Source organism: Poecilia latipinna, unplaced genomic scaffold (assembly GCF_001443285.1).
Source record: "Poecilia latipinna isolate Pla-1442-1.1 unplaced genomic scaffold, P_latipinna-1.0 Scaffold37, whole genome shotgun sequence".
In the NCBI taxonomy this organism is placed as follows: domain Eukaryota; kingdom Metazoa; phylum Chordata; class Actinopteri; order Cyprinodontiformes; family Poeciliidae; genus Poecilia; species Poecilia latipinna.
This window is the reverse complement of record NW_015112653.1, coordinates 950,442-957,666: the sequence shown is the minus strand read 5'-3', so window position 1 is coordinate 957,666 and position 7,225 is coordinate 950,442.

The window sequence follows — 7,225 nt, the reverse complement described above, 5'->3', positions numbered from 1 at the left end:
AAACAGCAGTAAAACCATGTGGGTTTTTTTTAGATTAGTTTATGTAAACACTTTTACATGCACACATATACACAACTCATTAAGAAATGCAATATTTGATTTAGAAAACACATATATTACAATTGCACCAAATGATTCACAATTATTTTGTGGCCAAAAGAAGTAAACGTGTTCATATTTTAATATAAACAAGTATATGGTTGACTTCTTGATAATTATTTTTATTAAAAACTTTTCATTTGTGCAGCTGTAGTCAGAAGCTAATAAATCAGCAGCAGAATGCACCACTGCAGCTATACGCTCAAGGTCAAATAACATGGAAGCTAACCCAGATAGGATCATGCAGGCAGGAGACAAACAAACACAGAGGATCCGGAGCAGCAATATTTTCTCATCAAATGCAAAAATATCACTCTATTATGCAGAGGTTTGAATTGCCTCTAATCACTATTTTATTTACCTGATACTATACAAATGACCAACATTACTTTTCTCCCAGATTTCTAGAAAGCAGATCGAATTTCAAATGACAAAATGTCAAGACCTCGAAAAGACTTGCTGGCAAGCAGTTTCGCTAATTAATCAGCAGTACCACACAGACTGACATACAGACCAGTACTTGCAGTCTTTTCTGACCAGAAGATCCTCCATAACTTTGCTGTCCTGTGATTTGAACAAATATCTTAGGCTGTTAAAGAACAACTGAATTAATATTAAGATTATATTACACAAAATATTATTTTTGCTAAAGACAATTGGCCATACTGGGCTGCACAGTATGGCCCTATTCCCGGCCCTGGTCTTTCTGCATGGAGTTTCATGTTCTCCCTGTGCATGCGTGGGTTCTCTCCGGGTACTCCGGTTTCCTCCCACAGTCCAAAAACATGACTGTCAGGTTAATTGGCCTCTCCAAATTGCCCCTAGGTGTGTGTGTGTGTGTGCATGGTTGTTTGTCCTGTGTGTCTCTGTGTTGCTCTGTGACAGACTGGCGACCTATCCAGTGTGAACCCCGCCTCTCGCCCAGAATGTTAGCTGGAGATGGGTACCAGCACCTCTCCCGACCCCACTAAGGGACAAGGGTGTAAAGAAAATGGATGGATGGAGTTGGCCATACGGGATTTCAAGTGTAGAGTTATCATGAAAAAATTGGGGTAAAATCTTATATGTACTCCAATCTTTTCTGAATTTCATTAGGTAAAATACTAGTAACAATTGCACTTTACTATGCCATTAAAATGCTTTGAAGGCTCTAACCCAAGATGCTTGCTGTCTCTATGTTTTAGGTAAATACTTAATTGCTGATAGTAACTAGGCGTCTATACTTGGTTAAATTAATTTCAGGAATGTTTTGAAAAAAAAAAATCTTCTAGCAGGAATTTTAGAGCTGCATACTATTTACTTTTGCTCTTAGTTGAGTAAATTTTCTTGCTCGTGTTACTTAACACAATGACAAACAAGAACGTTATAAACCACAATGCATCAGACACATAAGCACATCTGATAAAACTTTTGGTTTGTAAACAAGCTTCATTGTTCTGATGTTATTTTATGCCTGCTGACCCTGTTGGAGGTCAAATAAGCATACTGCCAACAGTTTGTTTATTCTAACATGCTTACGTTCACAGTTGTAATTACTGATTTCAAATGTTTTATTTTGTGAAAAACTGAGATTTGTTTCTTCTCCCTGAATTTATTTTGTAATTATGTGATTTAAGTTTTTATTTTATTCTATATAATTTTGCTATTCAATGCACCAGAACCTGTTCATAATTTTATGTTTTGTCTGTAATATTACATAATTGTTGTTAATTAAATCAGATCAGAACAGTAGTAATCGGGACACAAGTTAAATTTTTACTGAACACATTTTAGGTAATAGTTTGAATGATTACGTTCTACTTTTTCTCATGTATAAGTATGTTGTTGAAATAGTACTACTCTTATCCGAGTATATTTTAAAAATTGATCAGCTTTGTTTTTATATATACATGCAGCATCTTGAATTATTAACTGAGCCTGGTTTAAAAAAAAAAAAAAAAAAAAAACTAGTGTTGCAGAACTGTGTTGGAATATTGTTTTTCTCACATAAAAGTTGGCTTCACAGAGTTTACATCACTTGTCACAAACTGAAACAGTCACCACTATTTTCTCCTTCCTTTGCTTTTTTCAGCCCTCTCGAGGCCACAGAGGAGCTTTATCTGATCTGTCACAGTGACAGATCTCAAACTGGAAATGTGGCACTGAGTGCCACAAAGAAAGGTCACCATATTGCTCCCTTTGAGGAAAATGTCACTGTCAAAGTGAATCAGATATAAAAACAAAGAGAAAGCAGCAGCCTATGCTTTCATTCATTTGACCTTATCACTGATGGTTGTTCACGGTTTCCCCATTTGGTCTTTTGTTGGTTTTGAGCATAGCTGCACTGCTGTGTAGCTCGAATTAAAATATTCTAAAATAAAGCTACTAATAAGGCATTTTCGTGGATCCAATTTTATGTTTTGCTACCCAAATGGTTTGGGTTCCTGTTTGGAACATTATTTATACATTGGTACATCTGTATCTATGTATTTGATCTCCAACATCTGCTATAAAACTTATGTGAAAACAAACACAACAACTCCTTTCAATTAAAAATTAGATGGACTCAGAAGTTTCCTCATCTCTATTAGTTGGCATAAAAAGATTTGTTTTCACCAGAGAACAGATTTCTCCCCACAAAGTGGGTTGCTTTTGAACCATAATAAGTGAAACATTGACCGACATATTTGACGATGGTACTTGACAAAATGTAAAATGTTTTCTGGTTTTCTCAGTTGTTGACTGTGTGGTGTCTTTTATGATTTTGTTTTTTTGTGTTTTTATGACATAAAGACTGAACTGCCTTGTTGCTGAAATGTGCTTTAAAATATTTTTTTAATTCTCTAAATTTTATTATAATTTATAGTTGTAGTACCACTGAACTACTTAAGTAAATAAGATCTAAAATGTGTGTTTAGTTATTATTTGACTATTGAAGAGATTAGAAAAGAAATGATTTGAAGAAAAGATAAGCCGCATTTACCATATTTGGCCACAAGATGGCAGTCATGTCTTAACTATGATTTCATCGTTTATACGCTACCTTAAAGTTTTGTTTTTTTTTCCGGGCGCTTTGGTGCATTTCTCATATCAGTCTTAACTTTTGCACAACAGCTAGTGTATTTCTCAAAACAATTACAGTCCAAAACCTGATCGCTAATTGGAAAAAGAATGTAATTTGCTCAGTCCATTCCTCACTAACAATTCATGTCGATGACATTAATGTCAGCAAAATAGAAATCCTGACATATGTTTATGAACAAAATGAGCAAAATGCTTGAACATGTTTTTGACAATACACTCTGTATTTTCCAGTGCAACATAATCAGATCTTGGTGACAGTACGTGAAAATGCTCAGCTCTAGGCACAATTTGCACAGCTATTGCACAACTGTTCAACATTTTTGTACATATTGTACAGCATTGATAAGTACTGGTGATTTTGATGGAAATGACAAAAGCAAATGAGAGTCTCCAAAAGCAGTAGAGAAATGTATGGAAACCGTTACTTTGATGTGCACAAATAACTAAAGTTGAACCAAGTTATGATAATTGTACTTGTAGAAATGCACCAAGGTGCTGGAAAATAAATAAATAAAACTTAATATTAGGATTCAGGATTGAAACTTTGCAAAACAAAAGCCTTGGATAAAATTACTGTGGATTAGTAGTGCAATTAGATCTGTAGTCAGTGTAATTTTAACTCTTGTTGCATGATAAAACTTGGATGGATTGAGGTCATTATGGGATTTACATAGTATTAACCAATGATTAAAATAAATCCACCAATCCTGAGAGAAACAATGTGGAGTTCAGGTAAATTTGGAATAAACTAATACATTTTCTTTTTTGGTTTGTTTTTAAGATATATTTTCATCACTCACTAACAGCACAGCAAAATGTGAAAGTTGTTCACACAAAGCTAATATAATTTCTCTATCTAAAATCAAATCCTTATTTTTGGGAATGTCATAAAATACAAGAAAAACAATACCAATATGAACATCCTAGCAACATAGTTTGTAAGTGCTTATACACTTGCTACAGTTAATCCTTGACTGTAGCTGTCATGGTGATGCCATCTGGACGAAAAAAAAAAAAAAAACGTTGCTGCAGTCACCAGCAGAAAGGCTGAGCTGGCAGTTCTAACCATTTAACCTGAAAGAAAGCAGAAAGCTGAGCATGTTGGAGACTAACCTGGAATATATACTGTGTTTCAGAACATATTAAGCCAACTCAGCAAAGGCAGAGGGACTAACTATGTATGTTGAGGCATGTGAAGGAGCTTCTGTGTCTTCAGTTTTGGAAAAGCAGAATTTCTTCATACAAGGACACACTGTAGAGCTACATGTCAACAGGATTTTACTCAGCGTGATTTGATTTAGATTGCTGAGAAAGAATCTCTAGAAGGCAATATTTCCCATCAAATATCATGTTGGAGAAATTCAAATGAGACACAGAGATCACCTTGCTTACTTACGCCTCATAGAAATGTACCGTCTTGGCACTGACTAATAAAACTAATCATGTCATTTTGACACTTTACAATTGCAACTGTCACTGTATTTTATCAGGATTTTATATGACAGACCTCCATGGTGTAAGGAAGATGATTTAGAAAAATCTGAAAAGTGTGGTGTGCATTTGTTCTGACTCTTCCAGATTCAACTTCTGCTACAGTTACCACTGCCATCGTGTGTCTCTATCATCAGTTTTCAAGTCTTGAAATAATAATATTTATAGTATTACTTTTCCATACATAGCAGTTTGTATGGATACCAAAAGTTTAAATTTGGTCTCATCTGTTTTTATTTAAGGAAATCAAAGTAAAAGCTGCTTAATACATGTGCTTTCCACATTTTTACATGTAAACCCTTTTGCAAGCCGTCTGTTGTTTTTCTTCTACTTCACAATTGTGCATTACTTTCTGCTACTGCATCTATCACATAAAATACAAGTCAAACACCACGAAGTTTGTGGTTGTGATGTGACAAAATATGACCAAGTTTAAGAACTTTCAATGTCAAACACTTCATAATAACACGGCTGTTTAGCGCCGGCTGCTCTTCCGTGGAGACCCAAAACGACGTTATTCTTTTCCTTTTATTTTCCGACGGGACAAAAAGGCAGGATAAATTACACAAAAATGCTTTCATATTTCTTTTCATCGCAAGGCTTTATTATGTACAGACAAAACAGAGAGAAATCTCTCTTGAGATGTAACCAATTACAGTCAGACAAAGCCATTCCTCAGCAGCAGTTAAAATCCTTTAAATTAAACAGATAAATCAGACCATCAGGGAGATTCGCTTTCACGGAGTGGCAGTACAACCTCATTAAACCCTCCCTGCAGAGTGACGGGTCTCACATCTGCTTGTCTTCATGGCTTTATTTACATCATTTTGTGACTTACATTTCTCTTATTGAAAGAAATCATTCAAGGTATAATTTGTAAAAGCCAGAGAAGTGACATACAGCAAATTCAACATCATGCTGTGGTTTCATGATGGCAACTGAAAAAAAAAAAAAGATCTTGTATAAAACACACCAAATGTTCATTAACTGATTAAGTGTTTTCATTTTTAGGTTTTGTTTCCCATGAACACACTTATATACAGTTGGAGCATCAGGGATCCATTGGCGAAAATTGATTTCTCGCTTATCAGCCATCAGTTTCCTGCAAGCAAAAAATAATCACAGACTAATAAAATGTCTTTCTGACTGGCTGATTGAGGAGGATGTCCTTGAGGCTTTATGCCAGAGAGCCTGCATGCCGTTTTGGCAGAAAGTAAGCCAAGAGCCCCACAAACTGCCTGACACAAACAAAAACAGAACTACAGTCGTGTGTAATTATTTTTGAGCAGTTTCTTTACACACTTAATTTACTTAAAGGAAGCAGATTTTCTTTACATTTAATAAAGCAGTCTGGAGCAATAGCTGTCCGGACTTCTTGATATCTTGATAATCGTTAAATGTTTCCATTAGACAATGGCAGTTTTTTTTTTTTTTTTTTTTTTTTAATTTTTTCCCATTTTTTTTTAAAACCTTTTGGAAAAAAATGCAGGTTTTGGTTTTTATTATGTTTTGTTCTGTTGTCCTGTGACTTCCCTATGAAACGTCTACAAGTGAAGACAAAGAAAACGACTGAGAACATGCCGAGGCTTGAGTCCAGACTGCAAAATGCCAAAATACACGTTTTCAAAAATATCACAGTTGGACCTACAGGAGACTCTCGCTCTTGTTTCTATGAAAGTGGATACGTGTAAAATCAAAATGAGACTGTATCAATTTAACTTTCGTTGGTTGTAGAGTGAGGAAACAATTTGCTCTCTAAGAAAAACACGAAGGCGAGGCTGAGGCTTTGTCAGAGAGAATATAGACAAAGACCCAAACTTGAAATACGCCGTACTCTATGAAACAACTGAAAGAAAGGAGTGTGTCAAGCCTTTCTCTGATGTCATCAAAGATATCATAACTTTTCCTCAGTAAGTTGATTCCCACATATATTGACCCCAACAAGCTTATTTTATCAGATTAAGACTGTCTGTAAACTCCAGAACAATACAGCACATATGCAATACTATAAGTTTGGAGGGGAAATTCAAAAGTGGCAGACTGCTGATCATCAGTCTTCACAAATGTTTAAACTGGCAGAACATGTGATTTTGACTCATCCTATCTCCTATTAGTCCTGCATCGTCATACTTTTCTGTAGCACCATGCGAACAAATCAGACATGCTCCAGAAATGTTGACTTTTATCCACTTTCTTTTCCAACATTATTGCACTTGGACATGTAGATGACTTTGTCCTCACTCAGGCAATGGGATGTTCCCCTGCAGGTCTACCACAAGATAGCTCTAGATCAGTGTTTCTCAACCTTTTTTGGGCCAGCGCCCCCCTAGCCCTTATCCAGGTCCCTCACCGCCCCCCACTCTTGTTCTTTGTCATTTTCTAGTTGTTAAATATTCCACAAAATGACCAGATAAAAGATGAACAACATGCCAGTTTAAACTTTGATCTATTTGCAAAACGACTGAGCTCTGCAACATTAAAACATGGATAGAACTGTAACTACATTAATCATAGCTCTTCTTCTCTTCAGTGTTTGTCAGTTTCTGGTGGTGCAGCTCTGTGCTGCCTTCAG